Below are 24,612 nucleotides of genomic sequence, written 5' to 3'. Positions count from 1 at the left end.
TCCAAAGCCTTCAGTGTAACTGTAACTGTTTTGCGAAACAAAGCAGCCTTCATCTCTTTTCTTGAGCTTCTTAACTGTTTTCCTTATGTAAGATGAAACTCAAGTAATCCACAGACATGAAAGCAATGCCTTTGCTTTTTGAACATTTCATATTGATGGAAGGAGAGCATCTGAGGCAAATGGGACACAGTTAAAGCATCTCTTGCTCTTAGAGACATCTGTGCCTTGCAACTCTATTTAGGTTGCTCTAAAGAATGCTAGAGGCTTGGGCTTACATAAGGTAGACCAAGGAGTGGAGAGTGCAAAACTGAGTACTTGACGCTGTTTTACTGTAATGCAGCTTGGTTGCGGTGCAGAAGGGTTAAGACTTGACTGTCAAACCCACACCACCCAAATAATTTCATCAGGCATTCCACATCTAACTACCTTAAGCAAATACTTTTTCAATTCCAAATGTATTTAATATAATTGAGCAGCAACTAAAGAACAATACTGCAGAGCTAAAATAGAAATGAAAATCCCACACACTCTGCTGCTGGTGGAGCTTTTGCATTCATGACTCATATTTCTATCCTGTTTGACTGTGTTGCTACAATTTTCCTTCATTCTTTTCCACAGGTTGCCTGTAGTTAAATCCAATGACAGTTATTGTTTCCATTGTTGCTTTTCTGGTGGAGTGCTTAGAATGGCATATTGCTTTGCTATAGGTGATAAAACACTGACAAAAAAAATGGAAAAGAAAGGGTCTGCCCACTGAAATAACAACAACATGCCTCTGGCAAATGAACAGCACGGAAATCTTTCCATCCCGGCTTTCCAAAGATGTTCCTGGATCTGCAGAAACATCACATACAGAAGATTAACAGCTATATATATATATTTCTTATCTCATTTCAGAAGACGGAAAAATGAGAATGATTATGAAGAGGAAATAATACATCCTTTACATTCCTTTATTAATGTAGTATTTGTTAAGGAGGACATCTTGCCTAAGCTGAAAATTATATTTTTGTATTGGAAGTCACCATTTATTTAACGCAAAGATTAATAATATTTCACCACATTGAGCTGCAACTGAAGTGAAGGATTAGTCAATAGTGGTCTCTCACTCTGGGATTCAAAGAGGTAGCTGAGGCCCCTCAGGTCTGTAATGCTGTCATTTTCCTTTCCCATTCTCTAACAGGCAAGCAATGTGGGCCACTCATGCATTCCTCTGCAGTAGTACACTTAGGCTTGATTGATATAGAGAACAATGTTAGTGCTGAAGACAATAGAACTTCTTTATTTAGCAACAACCTAGGACATGTTTTCTTTACAGTAACTGCAAAGAAATTTCTACTACAAAAGAGATAAAAATGCTGGTAGCTCCAGTATCAGCAGGAGAGCAAGGTGAAAGAGTGAAGGAGTGCATATGCACTAAGCTGCCATGCTCTATGTTCAGAACTCTCCAGGACTCTCCAGGTCCTCTCCAGCCCACAGAGCTGTCTTGTCCCATCCCTTGATGCATTTGTGCATAAACAAAGCCTGACATTTTTAATCCTTCAAAGTATGACTGTGTCTTTCATCAAAGGATATTTCTACCACCTTGTATTAGATATCAGACTTATATCCTTCAGCTGGTATTCAGTGTTGTTCACAGACCTCTCTCCCTTCACCAGCCATTCGGGCAGTTTAAAGTTTCTGCCTAAATTCAGGCTGCCTGAGTGTCTCTTAGCGAGACATTGCTAGTTTTATTATTGAAATCCAAGACATTAACACAAAATTCATATGTGGGAACTCTTCAAGCTAAAAAGCAAATTCATTTTATCTTCCCAAGAGAAACTCACTCAGACAAAATAGAATCAAGAATCAAACTAGTCCCCAAACAATTTTAAAAAAACCCTCTTCCTCCCATCCAAACTATGAAAAAGAGAAAAGTTTTACCAAAAAATGAGAGAACAGTGTCACAGTCTACACTAGCTTCATTTTCTTTCAACAGTTTCTGCAACATTGGGAAGTACAGTGGAATCCCATGTCACAGGTGGGGATTTGATATAAAAATGCTAAAACTCAGAACAGGCACTGTATTGAGATATATATACTAAAATCTAAGTACTGAGTTAGTGTTAGAGAGCTACAGTACAAAGTGCTTTAGAGGAAATATGTTTACACAGGTTCATTCAGGTCCAATCAGAAGCCTGAGTCATTGGAATGGATCTTCCAAACCCAACACTGTGTCATTTCTTGGGACTACTACTATCCTCTTCATAAAACTTACACTACAATCATGGACATATTTGCAGACACGGGTTGTGTGCCCAGATATTTAAATACATGTTTAAGCAAAAGATACAGGAAGAATAGAATAGAATAGAATAGAATAGAATAGAATAGAATAGAATAGAATAGAATAGAATAGAATAGAATAGAATAGAATAGAATAGAATAGAATAGAATAGATCAGATCACTGGAAAGAACCTACAAAGATCAGGTCTAACCAAAAGCCAAAGCATGTTATTAATGGCATTGATCACCATCTCAGTAAAGAAATACTTTCTAATGTGCAGTTTAAACCTCCCCCGATGTCCTACCACTGGATACCAGGGAGAAGAGATCAGCACCTTCCACTCCACTTCCTTTCCTCAGGAAGCTGCAGAGAGCAATGAGATTGCCTCTAAGCCTCCATCTCTCCAAACAAGACAAACCCAGAGTCCTCAGTTGCGATTCACAGGACATGACTTCCAGCTCTTTCACCAGTTTTTCTTGTCAATGTTATCCAGACACATTCACAGAATCACAGAATCACTAGATTGGAAAAGACCCACTGGATCATCGAGTCCAACCAGTCTTATCAACCACTAAACCTTCATGTCCTTCTTAAACTGGGGGGCCCAGAACTGCACACAGTACTCAAGGTGAGTCCACACGAGTGCCAAATACAGCAGGATAATCATGTCTTTTGACTGCCTAGCTGGGCTGAATTTGATGGATGCCAGAATTTTTTGTCTTGTCTGCAAGGGCACATTGCTGACTGGTATTGAGCCTGATGCTAACCAGTGTTTCCAATCTCCACTTGTTTTCTGCAAGGTTCTATTTAAGCTTTTAAATTCCTCATATTCTGAGAGAGAAAATGGAGTGGATAAATACCTCACAAGTCAGGCACACAGATATTAATCAGGCTTTTCTTTTTCAAATACACTCAGGCTGAAAAGATAATCTTTTAATTCTTGCTTTTGCATGATATGCACTACTCACCATGACAGTTCCCATGGCATTTCCATAAACAAGCCCCTCATGATTTGCGAAGGGCTTCCACTGTCTTCTTGGAAACTGGAGGAAATGAGCTATGGGTATACCACAGCCTGTGTGAATCTTCAGATCAGGTCTTCCAGTAATCATAGCCATTAACATCTTCAATTATAATGCTATTTAATAATAGTGTCATTGGGAGATCATCTGAATCAATAGGTCTTCTGGGGAAGTACAATCCATGATAAGTACTAAAAATCTTAATAGGCAATACTCAGAAGCTGTAGTAGCAAGGACACAGCAGGAGTAGACATGTATATAGAAGGAGGCAGACATTACATTAAATGAATACATATTTACATTAAAATAGCATTATGATTTTTCTGTTTAAAACCAGCAACAAGCAGATATTTTTTTTTCCTACTCAATAGACTTTCTTTCCAGTAGACTGAAAATAAAACTGATGTGAATATTCCAGGTGGGCAGCAAGGAGTCAGGTATCCTGTCTTCCAGGCAAAGCATTGTGTTTTACAAATGCTTAAAAGTTCTTTAGATACTTACGTGTTTTGCAAAAATAGTATGATGGGAAATTTCCATCAAAGTCTGCTGCACATAGGAGCTCAGAGAGCATTCAAAATAAAATAGCTCAAAACTGCACAGAGGCAGTGGTGCTGTGGGAAGTGCATGAAGCTCCACTCTGCTCCTGCTGTGCCAGTGTCAGCTGACTGCTTCCAAGAGCCTCTCTGTCCCCATCTGACCTAGGAGAGAAAATACTTACAGCTCTGCTGCCATACCAAAACAGAGAGGGAAGCATCACCCACCTCTGGCCACACAGGTAACCAGGGATGGGGAAAAAACATATATTGTCCAATTGCTGTTCTCATTCCCCTTTCCAGAATGACCAAAATTGCTGACTCGTAATCTATGTCACATTAGCAAGTCAGGCTTTATTTGTTTCCAGTCAAAACCAAGATCCTTCATGATGATAAACTATTCTATGAAAATATCAAAATGCCCTGTCAAAGCAGAAAATCAAAGTTCAAGAATTACTGGGAAAGAGATAGAATAATGTGCCACATTATAAATCCATTATCTGTCAAAAACAGAACAGGAAAGCAATTCTGGTCCTATGACATTGGGAAAAAAAAAAGCAGAGAATAACAACAAAGTCAACTAGAAAAATTCTAACAGCTTCATATGGAGATTGATAAGGGAGACTAGATTCTTTAGCCTAGAAAAGAGATGGAAGGAATGGAAAGCCAGCTCTGTCCTGCTCCCTTGTCCCTTATGACCATGTCCCAGGGGGTCCTGCTGACTTACTCCTCAAAGAGATGGAATTTGCTTTCCTGAAATTTAGTGTCCTGATTATACTCCTTGCCTGTCCCATATCAAACAAGACTTTGTACTACACCAGTGCATGATCACTGCAGCTCAGGCTGCCTCTAGGCTTGATGTCATTGGTGAGCTCACTTGCATTAGTGATCACCAGGTCCAATATTCCATCCCCTGGGTAGGGGTGTTTATTACAAGGTTTAAGAAATTATCTTCAATGTACTCTGGTCTCCACAGAGATCTTGTTGCAGCCTTTCAGTAATTAGAACAGTCTTATAAGAAAGATGGAGACAATCTTTTTAGCAGGGGCTGTTGCAATAGCACAAGAGGTAATGGTTTTAAACTAACAATGGGTAGATTTAGATATAAGGAAGAAATTTTCTATGATGGCGGTGGTGAAACACTGGAAATGGTTTCTCACAGAGGTGGTAGGTGCCCCATCTCTGGAAACATTCAAAGTCAGGCTGAATGAGACTCTGAGCAACCTGATCTAGTGGAAGATGTCCCTGCTTATTGTGGGTAGGTTGGACTAAATGACCTTTGAATGACCCTTCCAACTCCAACTATTCTGTGATTTTATGGTTCTATGAAAATTCAAGGCAGCTGACTCAGCAAGAGATTTTTGTTCAGTAACGTAGTTAAGCAATGTCGAGTCTCTAGCAACAGGACCTTGTAGGTATCAGAAACTTACATGGATTTAGAAAGTACGTGAGTTAGTTCAGACAAGAAAAATGGTGTCTGGTAGTCATAACATATGTGAATTATGCTCCTGCTCAATAAGGGAATCCTTGGCCACAAATTGCTACAGCCTAGAAGATGGATAAGAATTATCATGCCATTTCCCTGTTCTTATATATTGCTTAGTAACAGCTGCCAGCCACTTGCAAGGAGAAGTTAGAAGAATAAATGGACCTTCTTATATGTTCTACTGAACTATTCATATGTTCAATACTAATTTTTCATCAGACAATACAAAAGAATAAGTGGTGTTAAAAAGCAATACAGAAGAAATATTCCGGTACATAAGTACCTTTCCCCTAATTTTTCAGTGCTGGCAGTACCACTGCAGCCTGGTTAGACACCTGTAAAATACTGACCTGCATTCCAGATCTTCAGCCAGGATCCTTCAGTTCACTGATTTGTATCATCACATTCACAAGTACCATAAAGGTAAATACTTATCAGATACATTTCTATTGGTATTCAGCTCTCAGATCTGCAGCCTCTTAAAGTCCATCTATTCTCTAGGTACAACCATGAACAAGATAGAATGGAAGCTGTCTCCAAAAGCGAAATGGTTGTCTGAAAAGTCCTGTACCATCCTTCACGTTGCATTGTTTTCAGCACATTACTTAAGAACAAACAATCCAGAAAGTGAACTTTGCTCTGTATTATCACATTGGAACTCACCCATCTACAGCCAAAGCAAGCAGTACGATCACAAAGGCTGACTGTATTGATTTTGTGAGAGACTGCATGTAACTTCAGAGAGCACTAATGTCAGCTTTTGCTGTCAACACACCTTACTTTACAACAAAGTTGGAAACAAAACCTTATTCACCTTTCAGGTGAAGTTTTCTGTGCTTCTGACCATTCCTTATTAACCAGATCATCTTTAGATGGTAACAAATTAGGTACCAAGTATCTGAGATAAGCAGTTCACTTTAACATTTATACTTTTTTTCCTTTTGCAAGTGAATTGCTGAGTCACTTATACCCACCGCTCTGTGAAAAAGAATAATAGAGCCCTTAAAGCCCACTGGATATGTAGGGATTTTTTCAATGATACTTTTTATTATGTAACCAATAAAGAAAAGCAATTTTCTTCCCTACACTTCTTTGTATGTGACTGAAAAACATGGTGATTCAGGCTGCAGTAATGATCATATTCATTAAAAGGATCCCACCTAAAAGAGCCATGCGGGGATCTTGCGCGTTTTTTGTCCCAATAAATTATTCCTTTTTACAAGAGTTACTGGCATTTCACTAGATGTGAAACAAACACATACCATTTCTGGTCTGGGGCTGTATCTGTCTTTCTGCTGTGTACCTGCACAGTGCCTATTTGAACCTGAATGGCAGTCCATGACAAAAGTAATTTTTTATTATTATTACATTAAAAAATAAGCACAACTCAGCAGTCTAAACATCAGAAATAAAATTGGAAATCTCAGTATTGTTGGCTCCAAGGACAGCTTCTTCCAGAATGATAACACGTAATTTATCTAATAGTTTCTATTTTTTCCTCATACTTGCTTACTGTTTGTCTGCTTACCCCAGCTGTACACAGTAGGCACCAGAGCAGCACAGGGAACAAAAAAACATTTTACGAATCTAACCGTGCCTCATAACATTTGATGTTCCCAGACATCTCTCGGTGCTTGGTCAGGTTACAGATTATTTAGCTGTCCTGAGAATTTCCCTGACCTGAGTTAACTGTGGCTAAAGTTTATCTCTCATTTCCTGCCTATCCTCCTCATAAATCCCAACTCCTGGTTACACTGTCCAGCGCCAAAGTCAAGCCTCAGTATGTCACAGTTTTGAAACTTTGGGATAGCTTCTGCCCCATCCTCAGGGCTAGCTTCTTCCTCTTTTTTCCTTCTTTGTGCCTTGTATGAATTGAGGGAATCTTAAGTAAAGAGATTCAACAAAATCTTAACACTGATTATCAAACTGCTGTGAGACTAGATGCAAAACCAAAACCAGCCCCCTTTTACTGAGGCAAAAAACAGCAGAGGTTTCAGTTGTGCTAGAAAATCTGTCTACTATTCTATATCTTCTCCATTTCTCTTGTGTGATTATATAAGTTAAAGCATTCACTAAGTATTCTGTTAACACATATTATCTGGTAGCTGCCTCTGAGAATATATTCGCCTTTCAGCAGGGCTGCTTTGAGCTCTTTGGCACTCCTTTCAAAGCATGCATTGAACTGCACTGCAATCAACAAAGGGAAGACTGTCAGTTCATAAATATCTCAGTTTCAAAGCAGCAGAATTGTTTTATGTTCCTTTACTGAACAGAACTTGAAGCCTGTAAATCTACTATTGAATAGGACCATATAGTAGAGCTTATGCTCCATTGCAACAAAGTTGTAAGCACAAAGGATTTACCACTGTTTCTCAAGTCAGGCATATCCTTGCCCTATGAACTTGGACATGCTGCCTTCTCACACCAAGCATGGCTTCCACAGAAAGCCAAACCAAGCTCCATAGTCCACTCTTTTCCTAGGTAATCTACCAAGCAACCTGTGAATGGAAGATAACTGTGAATACATGCCAGTCCAACATATTCAAAATCTAGACTCTCTCAAATGCCTTCTACACAGGCAGACTCTCTCAAGTCCTGTTATACCTGTGACTATGTGCAGGCCCAAGCACACAACTTTCATTGTACAGAATCAAGACCTCAGTGTACATTGTACAGAGACATAGAAGAAGCAGAAGCTGGGTCAGGAGATGTAGAAGGTAAAACTAAGATGTTCCAGATTCATTAAATTCAAATTGTGAGTAGTTTAGGCTGGGATTTTTCACAGATGTTCAAGTGAACAGGGCATTTGAATCCAGTTAAAATTCAGTACAACTAGAAATACTAATTCACATAAACTGTTTTAAAGATTCCAGGATCCACAGAGGTGTTTTAACCAACAGTAACTTCTTCCATGTAAGATTTTACTTAGATTTGAATAACCACGTTCTTAGACTCCTTGTTCTCCTCTAGAGTAAGAAAACTGCTCCCGAAACTAAAAGACACATGAGGCTGCCTAATGCAGAGTTAGGAATCCTCATTAGCTTCACTTCTACAGAAAAATTTATTTGTAAAATGCTATAGAAGATGACATTTTACTTGGTTAAAGGAGCAAGGAATCCATGAAACAAGACCATAAAGAAGTGACTTTCATGGTGATGGCACCATGTTTTAATTCATTTGAGCCTGCTTATATGCCAAACAGACCTTTAGATGCAAAACCAAACTGTCCTCTTCTGAGAAATGCTGTCTCAGTCTTTGCAGTGGAATAAGAGACATGGAGAAAACAAGAAATGAGTAGTGTGTGTGAACAACCACAGAAGGTCTTCTCTCACAGAAGTCGAAGGAAGAAGTACACCCACTGATTTGGACTTTACATTTTACCCCTTATTAGTTTCTAGGGTTCTAATGGGTTTAGCCACAGACATGTTTAGGTCACCTGTTTCAGTCTTTCCAAATATAAAAGAGAAGAAACTAAAAGAGCAATACCTAAAAGCCACTCTTTCTTTTTTTTTTTAATGTACAGTGTTGGTATTTCCTAAATATGAGCTATTCCTATAATTCCTTTATCCTGTTATTGCTTCAGGCAATAACCAAATATTCTTGCTTTAAATTTCTTTTGCTATGACAAAATTTAGAAAAAGTGTTTGAATCAGTCAGCTCCTACTCTTTGGTCCTCTATTGGGTTACTTCTCAATATTCTTCCCTAGAAAGCATTTACAGCGTGTCTGAAGGACTATATAAATATATATTAATTAATTCCTATAGCTTTTCTTTGTGGTAAGCACTTCATATACCTCACACTCTTCAATAACCTGAGGCAAACCTATGGTAGAAACAGTTTATCTGGATTAGCCTCCTTGATGAAACTCCAACACACTATGCCTTGTAGAATGTGAAACTTTATCCACTGTTCCCCATATTTTGTTAATTTCTAATCTCTAAGAGCCTTTTAAATCAGAATAGTGCCTTAGTAAGCTCTGCGCATTGCCCCTGCTGGTGTTTCTTCCAAGGCCCATATAATTAGGTAAACAACATGCCATACAGGCTGCCTTCTGGGTATTTGTTCAAGCCTTCCTCACTTGAAACTTTTGGGTTTTTACCTTCATTCCATTCAGGTAATCAGACATTCTTGTAAGAACTATTCTGCAGGCATTTGTTAATATAGAATTCACTTAAGTGTAAACCCAGCTTGCAGCTAACTCCTTGTAGACTGCAACCATTCATATTGCTTCAACTATAATAACCTTTTAAACTGCCCAACTGCAGTGCCCATGATTGGTTTCTGCAATTGCCCTATGTAAATGCTTATCAGCAATCCAGAGATGCCTTGGCTTTTTGACAGCTCTCTCACAGCACACTGCTTGATTCCTTGTGTTCCAACCCATCTGCGGTTCCTCCACTCTTCTCCAGTAATACTATCCCTCACAGCCAAAAAAACTTCAGCTCCCTGGGTCATCATTCCCTCTTCATTCACTTCTAACCACTGTGTGGGTTTATCAATGTATCTTTAGTGTAAGATAATGCATCTTTCCTTTCACCTGTCCTTTGGCTGTCCTTACTCAACCTGCACAATGCTTCCTCCTGGACTGTGGTTTTAATAGGTACTTAATCATCTACATGGCCCCTGAACATAGCCCCCATCGCGCAAAGACACTTTAAAAAACCCACTTAATATCATGATTTCCCAGATAGTCTATCTTATACAGTCATCATTACACTTTTCTAGTATTTAAACCAAGTATTCCATCCTAAGAAATTATTTCTGAAGAAAAAAAGCATTCAAAAAACTGCTGAAAATCAGGATTTACTGGCTTGACCACAATCTTGTGCTAATGCATTTATTTAAGGCCATACAAAATCTTTGTGTTTCAGTCCTTTATCTATAGTGTGTAGACTTCAGTTATCCTGTCTGTCTAAATAAATTCTTCAGGGCAAGTTTTTCTCTTCAGTGTATTCATATTGTTTATCCAAAGAGGGAAATGTGGATGAGGAATATATGAACTCCTCCCTTCTGCCCAACAGTCAGCTGAAAATAGAAGTAATTCAATAAAAATTTCCACTCTTGATCCTTTTTCTTCTTCCTTATGGTTAGTCTTGAATCATTAAATTAGCATATCAATAGTCAGAGAATAAGAATGTTTTAGACACCACATGTTTAATCTCCTTTCATATCTATATCCACAGCAAAATGTAAATTTGCAAAATTATACAGGAAAAAAATAACATCTCTCTGTGAAAGATGTTCTTAAACTGTTTAGCTGTAAGTGAAGTTCTGCTGCTATATACAAAAGATACTCCTGTTTTCAGGTGTTACAAGTGTATTAAACTAAAATTTGGTATACAAATTAATAGCCTTGAAAAAAGATTTCGGTTCAGAAATCCAGAGCTCTAATTACTTTCTTTACTAATGCAATACTTAAAGGGAAGATGCTGAAAGATATGTATGTTTTAATTTTATTGTCAGAACTAGATTTTTCAGTGCAAGTAGTACACTTGGAAGCAGGTCTAGTGCCTTCCTTCAATCTAGATTTTCAGGATTTTTAAACATAATTCAAGCATACTAAGTCACTTTCAGTCAGCCCCGTGAAAGTTGTGTAAGAGTAGACAGCAACAGGTTCTTTTCTTTGAGATGCAGATGATGCAATTAGAAAATTTGTGGCTACTACTTTTGATGACTGACAATCCAGTTGTGTTCATTTCAGTCTCCTTACAGATAATGTCTATTTGCATTACAGATATACGACATCAAAGCACTGGCAAAGGACAGTGTTTGCATACCTTAAATACCTGAACAGCTCTCATTCCAGTGTCACAGCATGCAAGTAGAACTTTATAAGCCAATTAGAAAATCAAAGTGCAATATCACCTGACTGCAACTACCTCTGGGATAAAGATATCAGCAAAGTAGTTTGCTTACAACTTGGCTACAAAGAAATAAAGGAACGTCAGACAAAGCACCAAGATAAGAATTTGTCCTGGACATTGCTAAAAATTTCATCTTTAATTGAGTATGTTTAAAAATCTATTAACTATTATTTTTCTTACATTTTCCCCTGTTGGTTAAGCTATAAATAATAACTTGAAGAGCATTCATTCTCATTTTCTTAGGCAGATATTCATGCTTCTTTGCACTTCCAAGAGCATGGTAGCTATGGTATTAGTACACACAGTTTTGGTCTATTATTTTGCCAGAGGGTTTTAAAAACATTTTCCCCCAAGTTCCAAATGTTTTCAGGATGACTCAGCTGTCATTTTCTACAGTCACTGTTGAATTTACATGCAGATTTGGAGGTTTGTGTAGATAGTCAATGAGGCCAGAACCTGAGGAGGAGTAAAGGGTGGGTAGGTTGAAAATTTGCCTGACACAAAACACAGTATCTCTCAAATTTTGTTTGAATCACATTAGTGGAAGCTGAACCAATGGTACTGGTAACATGTATCTGCCCAAGTATACAAATATCTGACTGTTTCCATAGCATCTGCCTTATATAACTAACTACAGAGCAGACAAGATGTGATGCTTATTCCAGCAATGTGTCATTCAACTTGACTTTAAAATAGGGTTGAAAACAACTTTCAGAGAAATTAGTTTTGCATTCAAGACCCATATATTGTGCTTATTTTAACTTGCACAGTATTTAGGTCTAATATACTTGCATAGTTTGTTTTTAGTTATACCTCTCTGCTGCAACATAGAGTTGTTGCCAGAAAAAAAAAAAAAAAAAAAAAGCAGTGACCTCAATTCTAGGTATACAGAAGAAAACTACTAGCTAGTCCCAACTCTTTCACCTTGAACAGGACTAGACTACAAAATATGTGAGCATGGGGATATAAATATCTATAATAAGCATTCCAGTCTTTCAGTATTTTCGAGGCAATCCTGGATACAGGAAATACAAACACCATGTGGGGAACTTCCATCACATGATCTGCCTGTCATGGCTCAGAAGACTGGTGCAACAGTTCAGACAAGACTAGCTGTTTGATGAAGAGCATGGGATGATGCTTCCATCCCCCATTATCCTGAGAGCAGCTTCCGATACTAGGAGCACATCTGCTCACAGAATGACATCCACACCTTAGGGATAATGTGTGCATGCAAGGCAGATATCTCACACTCATTTAGTGGCCCTAGACAAATGGCACACATTCAGTGGGGCTGCAAGAACCAGTTAAGGCCTTAGCTGAGTATAGCAGCACTGAGGATTTCAGTGATATGCACTGAAAAAGCCTAATCACTTTTCTCTGCTGTTTCCCAGAACACTCACCTAGCAGTGCTTCATTCTCAGCAAGGAAAGAAGGAACTTTAAGGACGAAAACCATTGAAAGAATGAGAAGGAACAGGCAGAAGAATGAGCATACACTGTAAGCAATCTCCACATACTACAGAGTTACTTTGTTTCTGTTTACAGTGGGTTTTGGTGAATCCCTTTTCTCAAAAAAAAACCCAGCCAACAAACAAATAAACAAACAAACAAACAAAAAAAGGTAATCTGAAGATAGAAAACAGCTAAAACCTGACAAACTTGTGAAAGTATGTTCAGTCTCCTGTCTATTGATCACAGAAGCCTGAACTTGACAGAACAGCACTTATTTTTGTGCAAAGCTTGTGTTAAAGATGAAAAAAAACTGAAAAATTGAGTTAATATGAGATTCTTTTGGAAAATAAAGAAGGAACCGGATTCACTGGTAAACAGTGACAGTTAAGGAAAGGAACTGTTGCAGTGATAATGAACATTAACTCAAAGTTGCACTATGTTCCTCCCATGCATGTAGCCCCCTGTTCACCTCCATCTGTTTCCTTCCCTCAAGTCTTGATCACTGCTGTGGAGAAGGGTTAGAATCAGACACTCTGCTCCCTCATACCCACGGCCGCTTTTTGGGAGGAATCTGTAATGGAAATTTCAACTCATATTTGCATCTTTCCTCAACAGTACACTTACTCACTCTTTTTAAAGAGCTGAATCCAAGGAATTGGACATTGTCATCACAATTGCTGTCACTGATGATTGTGTGGAAGACTGCAGGTTGAGCCCACAGGAGCTCTCTCTGTCATTTTGTGCCAAGACCTTTACTTTCTGACATTCCATGGCATAAGGAAGTAAGTCTGCAGACTGATCTAGGAAACAGCACAATTTTATATAGAGAGAGCAACTGACTTCTTCAGGGGAATCCTTGAGCTGGAACCAGCCTCTCACCTTTGTCTTTAGAGACTGCATTCTTGGCTAAAAAAAGCCAAGACCCTAAAACCCCAGAAAGACCCAGTGCAAAACCAGAATACAGAAAGAGGAACTAAAGAACGTGAAATAGTTCAGTGAAGGAAAACTGAGTTTACTGTTCCTTAGCAAGAGTAAAACCAGACAGGCAGGATTCCTTAGTTGTATATAGGTGTGAGGAGGAAAAGTTTCGATGCAGGGTGTTGTGAACACGACTTGGTGGCCTTCAATTGCTGACCTAGTAGCTGCTATGATTTTCCTGTGAAAGATTAAAGGAGTTCAAGTTGCTGTGAGGAAATGTCTCCAGCACAAAACCAATCACCCTTCATACAACATAATACTGGTCTTGACAAACTGTTTTCAGTATCTGCACTATCTCTCTTTGTGGTAAGATAAGACTGTCTTCTGACAGTGAAAGATGCCCATGTGCACCTTTACAGGGATTCCTCTTACAATGAGATATACTCAGGTGGAAGAATGAGCCCATGGAGCTTTGCACCTGTAGGAGTGCCATGAGTATTTCATTTTTGTAACTGGAATTGTGCAGGTATTAATTAATTCCCCTTTAGGGCATATGCCAGTAAAGCAGGCATATAACACAGAGATAGTCTCTCAGTTTTGAACAAAACTCAGAATGGAATAACCCAACTTAAGGTGACTTTTGTAAAATTAAATACAGAAACAGATATAAACTATATGTCAATGAGTGTAGGACCTCTTCTGTGCTCGCCGTATCTCAAATCTATGCTTAAGAAGCTGTCTTTACTCTTTAAGAGTAAATTTTCGTACTGTAGAAGTTCCCAGTTTGGTCACTTGTGTGAGACAAAGTGGTGGCCGCAACGCAGAGTACTCCAACTCTGTTTGTAGCCAATGTGGCTTTGGCAATCTAAAACATTATTGACTTTAGCTGCTTTGTATAGTTATGCAGCAATACACCCCTAGATACCAGAAACATTAAGCTACTTGAGATGGAAAAGGAGGATGCCTTAACTCAAAAATTATTACAGTTCTAAAGCCAGGAAAAATTCATTAAGATATTTTGGAGCTAGCAGTTATACAACAAACAAAAATTATATCTCCAAAATATTAAATCTTCATCTAACTGTTAATGCAACTTTCATTAATTCAGTGTCTTAGTGACCCTGACCTATGTCTGAAATTTGTCAACACAATCAAAACTTATTTGCATAGGCAAAAGCTACGATCACATTTTCCTCAAAAATCAGATTAGAAATCAGATTAGAAAATAACTCATTGATTCTAGAAAAAGACAAATTAATAGTTTTGCACTGGACAACAGTATCAGAAATAGATGTGATGTAAGAGAGGAAGGAGAATTATAAGGCCCAATTTGTCATTTAATAATTAAGAGCATGAAAAATATTAATAGAAAATTTTTCCTTTCAGGTCTCTGATGCCATGACACCATTCACAATGGCCCTCCTTCTTTTCCTCTTCTTATTTTGGGACCTGACAGACCTTCAATGCCTTAAACTATGGCAAACTAAACATTTTTTTTTCAGTCTGGGTGCTACCTCTCCCCCTCAGCATAGGCCCAGGAAAAGATTAAGTAAACATAAACAGCAAATCTAAGATATACAACAAATGCAGTAGTGTACCATCACCAATCTAGTAAAATCTAAAGGTTCTGTTACCTACTTTCAGCCATGCAGTTTCAATATATGGCAATCTGAAAGCAAGTGCTAGAGCTAAACAATCTGCTGTAGCTGGTCAAATGCATTTTTTGCTCCTTTTATCCAGCAGATTTTCTTATGCATCTATGACAGCACTGCTGAGAAAATAATCTTCTTACAAGCTTCTACTTAAATTTAAATCCCACTATGCTAAATAGCCTGATATGTCTAAGCAGTACATATCTGCAACCTTACTTTGCAATGTTTCCTGGCTATTCTTCATCTGCTATAGTAGGAAACAATTCAGAGCTTGTCTATGTATTTAATCCAAGGAACCTCAAAAAATTTCAGGGAAGTTTCAGAATATTGAATTTTCCTAACACAAGACTTAAAACATTTTTGCCTTCAGAGTTTACTACTTGTTTTTCATTTTATAATGAGGATTTCAAAACTCTGAGGTATTTTATTTAAATTAGTCTTTAAAAGAGGCATTTTTCCTGCCTAATGAAGTGATCTAGCTTTCTCATGCAGGACTACTGTAGTATGTGTTCTATATATGTATAACATATATATATATAGACATGAAACAATTAATTTACATGAGCAGGAAAACAACATTGTGTATAGTCAGACTGCTTCTCAGGGCTTTGCCTTTATGCTTGTACAAATTGGCTACAAAAGATCAGTATGCTCCATTCACTTTACATTTCCATATATGGAAAACTTTTAGCTCTACTAATTTCATAGTATTCCTTATGTAGATTTGTAGCTGTTTGGAATTAGATTTTCTTATTTCATCACATTTCTAATCAGATGCAGTCCACACAATCTATGAAAAAGAGCACCCAAGCAAAGATCTGCACCAGCATATCTGACTGTCATAAAACTCATCTCAGTAAAGCCAAGACAAATGCTGTAAAGACTAGTCTTTACTATTTGTAGATTTTTTTTAAAATGTCACACCATCTATGGTCTTAAAGAAAAAAAAATCTTAAGTCCAGTGAACCACTAGGACTTGAAACACCATTTGACATATAATGCAGTGTAGCACCTTCAGACATCATGTTAGTCTTAACATTCTTGCAATTCTTAAAGTCAACCTAAAAAGTGAATGTACCTCAGCTAGGCTGTCCAACAAACTACATAAGTCCTGGAGGAAGCTAATCTATAGTAGTTGTTAGGCAGAAAAAAACCATTTTGATTTCATACTCTAAACTCATAGCAAAACATGATTGACATTTTAAAACTATTTGTATCAAAATAATATTAAAGGAATTGTCAAAATAATATTAAGCAAATGACTTTATTACATATGATCAGTGGGATACTTCCAAGTATTTATTTTTCATAATTTATATTTAATCTTTGCTAATTTTTCTGATTTTGTATATTTAATATTTTATGTAAATGTATGAATGCATAAATATGCATACACTTTTCCACACCTTTCTTTAAGACTTCTGATATTAGCATAGCAAATCATATTAAAAAATCCCAGTTCTCAACCTGTGACACTATTCCCTACTATACATGCCCAGACATATCAACATAAAATACCTAGATGGCTCAGGCAAGCAGCAAAGTGGATGCAAGAATTGATTATATTCTACAGATATACCTTACATCAAGTTATTAAAGTGCATATTGTTATGTCAGCTTAGCTACAGATGGCATGGGCAGCTCAGATTTTCATACACGGCTAGGAAGACACTACCCATGTATTGAAAACTAAATGTAATTTATTCAGCATTTTAAGCTGTAAAGGAAAACGTCTGTGTCTGATTTAGAAACCTGTATGTTTAATACTGCCTTCTTATTGCATTCTGGGTCATGCAAATTTTATAAAATAAGGAAGGGGTAGTAGCTGTATTCATCCACAACTAGAAGCAGAATTAAAGACCAGCAATTCCCAAACAAAAGAAGCAAAACAGAGTGACAATCTTCTGTAAGGTCAATTTTCTCTAACATATCTGATGAAGAGGGGAAGATGAGAAGAGTAAAATAGAGTTTGATGGAGCAAACTTTTTTCTGAAGAAACCACAAATCAGATGCTATCACTGAAACTTAAACCTCACAGAAGGCACTAGACAAAAAGCAAGCAATGCTGCAGAAACAACATGTAAGGAAGAATGACTAAGGAATATGACAGAGAAATTAAAGGACTGATCTAGGAATTTAGTATCTGACTGAAAGAGGTGGAGGTTGAAGGTTCAGAGTGTTTCAAATTCCTTAAAAGATTTACATACAAACTCTAAAACTCTCTTGCATGTAAGGAAAAATGTATTTATGTGGTTTATTACTACTTAGATCTGTTAAAGACGCATATTACCTATGAAGAGTGATTTAGTTTTGGAATGACTAAGAAGTCCCCAGGAGATTCCCCATGGAGTCTTGGAAGCTGCTCCATTCATTCCCTCTGACTTTCACATACAACTAAAGCTACGAACAATGCTGAAGCAGTGGAACCCACAATGCTGTGCTTCTGCACCTATGTGTCTTTGCACAACCAGTGTCCCCTGCCCAGCCCATTTGGTTTGGCAGAAGGGTCATAATACTGAACTGTTATGTATTAAGATCACACGGGTCTATCACACAGGACCAAAGAGGCATCTGATGGCAATAACGTAACTACTCTGGAACCAAATCCTGTGCTTTTTGGTCAGACCTCTCATCACTTTTAACAGGAACAGAAGGAGTCATAACAGGAAATAGATCCTCAGCAACTATGGAATTTTCCTTGAAAAGAAGCATGTTGAAATGAACTAGCACATTCCCCAACAGCATTTAATCTAGAATTTTAGATAAGCCAGAGAAAAGGGAAGGATTATGTTTTCCAGGAGTCTATTGGTAGTTTTATTACAGGCATTTAGAAGACCTTGGTATCATATGCAAAGTGAAAATTAAAATAAATTAAAAAATCCCATTTCATCTGATCCTTCAGGATGTTGACATGGATGATATAGAGGTGTTTGTCAAAGCACCATCTCCTGTATGAGGAAGGAAATCCCCTCACCTCTGGTTTTACAGAGGAATTTTTATATTATGCCTAGAGCCATAGACACTGCTTCTACATGGCATACAGAACATACATCTTAAAAAGTTAACAGTTGGCTTTTTTGAGAGCTGCAGTTTTGAGGTAGGCTATTTCTCAGTGGTAGTACAGCAGATGTGCACTGAGTACATAAATGCACGCTAGCAGTTTTGCACAGCAGGCTGGTACAACATGTTCAAATTTTTACGAAGTGTTTGGGAGGTAGGTGGGTCATGACCTGTCAGCAATTCAAGTGTGAAGTTTATCTTTCTGGACAAAGGGTCCTTTTCATGGTTAACTGCAATTCCAGGAATATCTTTCCAGGCCTATCTCCTATGGCCAAAGAGCCAACTGCTGCATTATTGTAACTATTCACATTTAGTAGTCAGTAGGACTGCCTGGGAAGTAGGCAAGGGCATTTTTTTTAATAAATTGTGAAAAAGGTGTTTACTTTATCATAACAACATGCAATGTTGTCTTGCTAATATCTTACTTTAACATCCATGTACCTCACAAGGCAGATAAGGCAGTAGTAATAACATAAAGGAGAAAGACTAATTTCAAAGTCTCAGGCTCAACAGATCCATTTTGTTCTAATTTTACTTTACTGACAGGAGATATCTATATAAATAAATTCACAGATCCAGTGAGATTTGAGTATGTAGATAAATTAAATGCTCTGATGTCAATCAGTATTTCTAATTGTCAAGACTTGTGTACTCCCTAAAACAACCAGAAATCCAGTTTATTAAAGTGCCATGAAATAAGATAGATTATACTACACTTTAATTTGGAAAAATTAGTAAGCAGAAGACTTAAACCCTAAGGCAATTCAAGTAATTACATGGTATATATATTTGCTATAAGAAGGAAAGAGAGTGACTCATTCAAGTTGATTTTATTTTCTACTATAGATAAGTTTATACTGTGGTATGAGTAGGTTTCTAATTGCAAGTGTCAAAAGAAAACATTTTCTGTTATAATCTACTGCTAAATTCTCACTAAACCACCTAATGTATCCTATGGGAAAAAAAACCAAAAAAACCCCAACAAACACATTTGAAGCAAGCATTTTTATGTGCCTAGGTTGATATCCTGCATCCTACTTCATAAATTGTAGAACTCTACATTTAATTAGTAAAACTAAAGGAGTTTACACTAAAAGGCTTTCTGGAGTTAAACCCTATAGCTGGTAGTTGTTAAATGCACTCAGATCTGAGCACCCTCTGAGCAGAGAAGTTTAACTGGTTCAAAATAGTGATCAGTCACATCAGGTATATGGCAGACAAAGAAGTTATTTTTCACTATCCCATAGATATGAGGATGCAGCAGACTCTGTCTGCCCTAGAAAATTCAACATTGCACGTTTATGAGTGCAGTTGAACTCATTTTGAACATAATTGCAAAGGGAGATAGGTCTAAAACATATACAACACATACTGTGTAGTTCTGTATCTGTAAATATATTACAATTCCTGAACAATGAATGCAGACCCGAACATCAGTCTGTACTTGCACTAAACAACACTTTACTACTTTCTTACTTCAGCTGTTGGCAATATCCTGGAGGATAGACAGTAGGAGATTTAATACACGTAGACAAGTTTTTGCAAAACATCTTTTCATTATCACACTCCATAATGCAGTTAACTATTTTACTTTGAATTATTTGTCTCCTATTCATTTCTTCTCTCTGCACAGCAGCAGTTTATCCTTGTCTTTGAAATACTGCATACTTCTTAGACTTCTGTTTGGGAACAGAAACCATAAAACTAAGTGCAAAAGATGAACACAATTTTTCCATAGAATTTCCCTGTGTTTGGAGTTCTTAGTTCCTCTCTCATCTTTTAGAGAGGTAACATAGGATAAGAGGAACCACAGGCATCAGGAAAACAAAATTATCTTGTGCAAACATAGCTTTCATCTTGTCATGTCCATGTGAAGTGTATCTTGCTTTACTAGTTTCCAGTTACAGTTAATGCTAATACCTACTTTTATTGTTTTTCTCATTCCTTTAGAGCTATGTGATAAAGAATAAAGATCCTTTTAGTGTTCATTTCTGTGCTGACAGGAGTCAGCCAGACTCTGCATTGCTTGTGCAGAATCCCTTGGTGAGGGAAGTTACATAACTTCACTCTTCTTGTGATAAGAATCACAAACCAGGTACCTTGGGCTTCATGCAGTGCTCTTCCCCTGTGGTAAGCAGGCAGGAAGACCTGAGCACAGTTCTAGTTTGATGGGTTTTTAGCAGCCTAAATTGTACAACTCAAATAGATTTTGTTGCTTCTGAGACTTATCAACCCCCCCATAATACAACTCACATATTCATTTAAAATGCTAATTTTCAAGTAGTATTTTTCCTGTGCTCAGAAATGCATTGTGGAGATTGCTCTGCCTGCAAAACCATCAGGCTGGCTGCTGTTACACTCATCATCATTTACACTGAGCTTTCACATCTGAGGGACAAGAGAAAAGAATGGAAATTTGTGAATGATTAAGTGTCCACACAAGCATTTTTCATGTGATTTTCTTCTTCACTGCTGGCACTCTGAATTAAATAACTTTCTGGTAACATCACACCTCAGGTACAGGCACAAATGTAGCCAGTATGCATTACTGCCCAGGTGACTAGAAGTAAGCAAAAGCTAAAAATACTTAGCTAAAAGTAGCTAAAAATAAACAATAAGAACTGAAATAAAACAGCAGCAAAGGACATTTCAATGATAAAGGCAAGACAAGGCATGGTAAAATCACTTGGACAAGTGCAGATTTCAAATGGTTAATAATATATATGTGGGTTCATCTGAATTAAGCATGTTAACAGTTTGTCAGGTTATAAAAGTGAGATGTGCTGACTGAAAATGTATTGTCATATAACTAATACTTTTCATTCTTCTGGTTTCCCTACGTATTTTTCATCACTTCAGAAGCATTTTGCCTTGCAAGGTCTTGAATACAGACTACATTAGCAGGGTAACTAATTCAGCAACAGCTTCTATTTCTATCTGCATAATGATACTTAATTATAGATTTCTATTGCATTTTACCATCATGTAAAAATGCTCGTATGCACAATGTGTGATACTATTAGAAAGTACCTATACATCACTAATCCAGGATAGTGTCAGCTATCTACTACATTCTGAATTTGAAGGTAGAAACTTCATACATCTTCCTGGGAAAATAAATAAATCAGTGGAACAATCTACAAGGGTTAAATGCAACCCTAGTGACCTTGCTGTAACCTTATATATTTCCATGTAGCTTACTGTTCCTTAATATTTGCCTGTGCTTTTGAAAGCTATTGTTTTTCAACATCATCTTTTCTCTTAAACAGATATGGGCCACATTAATTTCTCAATTGTAGTTCCTATCACCTGTCTGCAGTATCAGCCTTCAGCTTCACCTTTGTTTCTTGTCCTGTTTGGAATTATTTATAGCAGTTATAACAATGTTTTATATTGTAGGTTCTTGCTTATTTTTAAGATAAATATAATGTAATCTGGAAGTGAATGCTATCAATTCAATTTCTACATTACTGATTAAAATATCTGTTGAGACCTTAATACCAAACATTTACAGACATGCTTCATTTTGACTCTAATGAGACTCCTCCCAAGAGTCAAAGGATCAAGCTCAAGCAAAATAAAGACATAGAGGGCCCTACTCCACCACCAGGTAATCCTTGGCAGGTCAGAAATTTGTTTTCCAAGTCACTGAGTGGAACAGGCACAAGAAACATCCTAGGAAGGTGTCCCACCCACCAGACTATTGGATGTCGTAGATAGACATCCTAAACTCTTGGCATTACTCCATTTAGGATAATAATTAAATATTCACTGAGCCAAAGAGAAGGAGACAAGGACTTTCAGGCTCAGTGGTTAGGGCACTGAGGTGGGAACAAGAGATTCCAGTCTCTGCTTCACTGAATATTTAATTATTTATAAGGAAGAACAGCTCCAAAGATAAGATAAAGAAAGACCCTATCAAGACTAGACAACAACCTGCGGATTATCACATGTGAAACCTATATTCAAGTCCCTACCTCTTATCGGACAGGGTACAGGTTCAAAGCTCAGCTCTTTATATCCATCAGAGCAGTCCAAACATTGGGCAGTCGAGTAGGACAAACATCAGGACGTCCGCAAAATCTCAGCCTTCTTACAGGTGACACTTCACAGGGAGGGTCCATGATTTGAGAGTGCTTAGCCAGATGGATTTGCAGCTGCAAAAGATAGCAAGAGCTGTAACATTTCTTCAGGATTTTGTCATGGTCTACTAGATCAAGCTAGCAAACCATGTGGCTAGAAATCAGCTTTTCTGCGGAAGCTTAGGGGCTAAACACTTAGTCAGCAGAACCAAGTGTGGTCAGCCCTGCCTAAATGTTGCCTTTGTGAGTCACTGAGGTACAGAGCATAATGGCAAAAGAAGAAATTGCATTTTTGTATCATTTTTTTCTTTTGTTTTTGAGTATCATCACAAATAAATGAGAGGATTTTTTTCAAATTTTAAGGAAAGAAAAGTCTTGCATAAGCCTTTAATCTTATATAGCTTGGTTTTCAGGGTTGTCTGATAAGTGTTTGGCTGAGTTTACTTTGTCATTATTATTTTACATAAATCTCCGTAATTCTTCAAGGTGGTTGTTTTCATCTAAACTACTTTGTCTTCTTATGCCTCCCCGAAAGCATATGAAAGTATCAAAGTATCTGTTTTTCTTGCTCTGAAAAACAGGTTTAGAAAAATTTAAATTGAGCTTGAATCTGCTAGCCTTTGCAGGCTAACAAAAATTGAAATCACCACATTTTGTGAAAGGGAGTTAAAAATGCCAATAGAATATCTCCTTTTTTCTCCTTATTTTATAGAAGATGGGTTTTATTCATTTTTTTAAAAAAAAAAAAAACAGATAGAAACAAGATTCTCATCCTGTCAGTAGAAAAATACCACATTATTTCCACCAGTGTCAATACACACAGCATGAATCTGCTGTTTGATCTGAACTTTCTTATCAACGGTTGCTCTGTTAGACATAAATACTGAAAAAAAAGGGATTCCTTTCTCACAGCAGCTGCACACTGCACTGGTAGTCCTAGAAGAAGGATTATGACTAGAGCTCTGGGGATTAGGAGGTCCAAGTCTCTGATCAGGCCACTGACTTCTTAGATGTGCTTGACTAAATCATCAATGAATGATGGAGTGACTGCATCAGTGAACAAGGGAAGAGCTATAGATGTCATCCATCTGGACTTTGATATGGTCCCTCACAACGTCCTTCTCTCTAAACAGGAGGGAGAGGGATTTGACGGGTCAAATGGAACTCATTGAACAGTCACATCCACAGGGTAGCAGTCAACAACTCATTGTCTAAATACGGATCAGTGATGTGTGGTGCCCCTCAGGGGTCTAAATTGGGAGCAGTACTGTTTAATATCTCAATCAACGACACAGACAGTGGCATCAAGTGCAAACAACAAGTTGAGTGGTGCAGCTGACGCCCTTGAGAGACAGACAGCATGTCATCCAGGGGGACATGGACAAACTCGAGAACTGGGTGCATGCAAGCCTCAGGAGGTTCAACAAAGACAACTGCAAGGTCCTGTACCTGGCTTGGGGCAACCCCTGGTATCAATACAGGCTGGGGGATGAAGGGTTTGAAAGCAGCCTTGCTGAGAAGAATTTAGTGTCCCTGGTGCATGAAAAGGGGGCACTGTGTGCTTGCAGTCCAGAAAGCCAAGAGCGTCCTGGGCTGCATCAAAAGAAGCGTGTCCAGCAGGTCAAGAGAGAGAACTCTGCCCCTCTCCTCTGCTCTGGTGAAATCTCACCTGGAGTATTGCATCCAGCTCTGGAGCTCTCACTACAGGAAAGACATGAACCTATTGGAGCGGGTCCAGAGTATGGCCACAAAAATGATCAGAGGGATTGAATGCCTCTCCTGTGAGGAAAGGCTGAGAGATTTGGGGTTGTTCAGCATGGAGAAGTCTCCAGGGAGATCTTATTGCAGCTCAGTATTTAAGGGTGTCTTATAAGAAAGGTGGAGACAAGCTTTACAGAAGGGCCTGTTGCAACAGGATAAGGTGCAATGATTTTAAACTAAAAGGAAGTAGATTCAGATATAAGGAAGAATTATTTTACAATGAGCGTGATGAAACACTGAAACTGGTTCCTCATGGAGGTGGTAGGTGCCCCGTCTCTGGAAACATTCAAAGTCAGGTTGGATGGGGCTCTGAGCAACCAGATCTAGTGGAAGATATCCCTGCTTATTGCAGCATGGTTGGAACTATATGACCTTTAAATGTCCCTTCCAACTCAAACTATTCTATGAATCTAAGATCAAGCTTCAGTGAACCAGACTTTTTTCTTAAGTATTTCAGCACTCTATCATGTAAATTGACACCTAATACCTTTCAATAACTCACACACATGAGT

The sequence above is a fragment of the Phaenicophaeus curvirostris genome, chromosome Z, assembly GCF_032191515.1.
Source record: "Phaenicophaeus curvirostris isolate KB17595 chromosome Z, BPBGC_Pcur_1.0, whole genome shotgun sequence".
Classification (NCBI taxonomy): domain Eukaryota; kingdom Metazoa; phylum Chordata; class Aves; order Cuculiformes; family Cuculidae; genus Phaenicophaeus; species Phaenicophaeus curvirostris.
This window is presented reverse-complemented; position numbering follows the sequence as displayed.